The sequence below is a fragment of the Triticum urartu genome, chromosome 5A, assembly GCF_056163025.1.
Source record: "Triticum urartu cultivar PI428250 chromosome 5A, HENAU_Tu73, whole genome shotgun sequence".
Classification (NCBI taxonomy): Eukaryota; Viridiplantae; Streptophyta; class Magnoliopsida; order Poales; family Poaceae; genus Triticum; species Triticum urartu.
In genome coordinates, this window is record NC_141877.1 from 432,069,265 (window position 1) to 432,071,265 (window position 2,001).

Below are 2,001 nucleotides of genomic sequence, written 5' to 3' on the forward strand. Positions count from 1 at the left end.
GAAAGCTCAAGTACTTGCCTTCCCAAAACAAACGGTCAAGTCCTTCTCCAGCCACAGACTGCAGAGCAGCTGTCCGGCTGGGAAGGCGGCGACCAGGGGAAGGCGGTAAAGGAAAAAGCCAAAAAGATGAAATTCAAACATGAACAGAAGCCAAACACATGCATGATTATATTTACACAAAAGACCTTAGAAAGGCTAGCATTCAACATAATTTGAATACACCCCCAGTGGGTGGAACTGCGCAAATTTAATAAAAGTTGTTCAAAAGAGTAACGAGCAGGAAAAGTAAGGACGACGGATCAGGCCAAGGGAGCGACGGGCGAGTCGGGCAAGTTGGTAGAGACGGCAGTGCCGTCTGGAGGAGTGGTCGGCTGGCGTGTCTCGTCATGATCTTCACCTCTTGCAGACGGCGCGTTTGCACGCGCCTCATTGCTGGAGGCACGATCAGGTTGAGGCTAGCTGGTCGCTTCGCCGTCTGGCACGACGTATTCACCATCCTCTCCCTCTTCCTCTTCACCCTCGTCGCTGGAAGCAATCTCCTCCGTCGAGTCCTCACCTTCTGCCGGGTTCAGCCCGGACCACTCCTCCGGCTGAGCGACGCCATCATCATTCACCTCAGGGGCAAAGGCACTGGTGTCGGTGTACTCGGCGATCGCCGAGGCGCGCCGGACGATAGCCGGCCGCGCCGCCTCCAGCTCCTCGTCGGCCTCCTGCCTCCAAGTGCTCAGCTGGTCCAAGTTCAGCCCAGGATACCAAGCTCGGATGAACTCCAGTGCCCGCCCAGCGCCGGACCGGGCTGCTGACGCCTTCCAAGCCTCGAAGCGGCCGACTGCAACCTCCAGCCAGTCGGCAGTCCGACTTGGGGTGCGCGGAACTGCCTCGCCGGGCCAGAGGGTGGCCAGCACTTGTGCCCCGGCGCGCTGAAGACGGCGGAGCATGCGGTGAGCCGGCTGCAGGCGGGCTTAAATCGCCAGAAGCTGCTCCTCAAGTGACCGGCCAGCACCCGGCGCAATCTCGACCCCTGCCTGCCTTCACGCGTCGCGATAGGCCTTGATGGCTTGGGTAGCGGCAACGGAGTAACCGAGAAAATAATCTGCACAAATAAGAAAGCAGTAGTTCAAAATCAAAAGACGAGTTAGATGGCAGGAGGCAGGCAAAGAAATGAAGAAGAAGGCGGCTTACCATCAATTAAATCTTCAACCCGGCTGTAGCCTTGACTCAGCGCCTGCCTCACCTCGGCCCAGCTCACCGTCTCGGTCTCATATTCCGCTTTGAGGGCGGCCTCGCTGTCCTGCGCCGCCTTTAGGGCCGCCTTGTGGCTCTCCTCCTGGTCGGCCAGTTTCTTGGCCAGGCGATCGCGTCCTGAGCCAGGGCGTTGCACTCGGTTTCCTTGGCACGAAGGGCGGACTGGGCCCCACCGAGCTGGTCCCTCAAGTCGGCATTGGCCCCTGCAGATATGAAGAAGAAGAAGAAAGGCAATAAGAAAGAAGTCGTCAGGAAAAGATCCGACCTGACTGCGCAGCGGTCGGCCCGGATCTCGGGGACTACACCCAGTGGGTGCGCTGACGCACCCCCACTTATGATAAAAGATGAAGCACTTACTCCAGCTCCCGGCCAGATCAGTGGCTTTCTGATTCAACTCCTGGGCCTGGGAGTTGAAAGCAGCTGCGCGGAGGTTATGATACTCCTGCAGATAAGATAAGAGATGCGAGTAAGAACAAGACGGCAATCGAAGTCTACCAAGAAGTTCCAAGCCACCTACTCAGCAGCCGACTCGGAACTCGGGGACTACACCCAGTGGGTGCGCTGACACGCCCCCACGGAAGAAATCAGGAGCAATTGACGAAGAGCAGGAGGACTCACTCGAATAACCGTTCGCGTCGTGAGAAACTCTTGAGTGTACTGCTTCAACGCGGCAGCTTGGGCCTGAAGCCGGTTCCGGACATCCTGCGCCGCCACGTTCAGCACGGCCGTCCCACTGCCCGGCGTCCACCCGGACGA

At 58.4% G+C, this 2,001-nt stretch overlaps 1 pseudogene; it reads right to left on the reverse strand.

Moving 5' to 3' along the window:
• Positions 1 to 299: 299 nt before the first annotated feature.
• LOC147971765 (uncharacterized) lies at positions 300 to 938 on the reverse strand (annotated as a pseudogene).
• Positions 939 to 2,001: the final 1,063 nt, after the last annotated feature.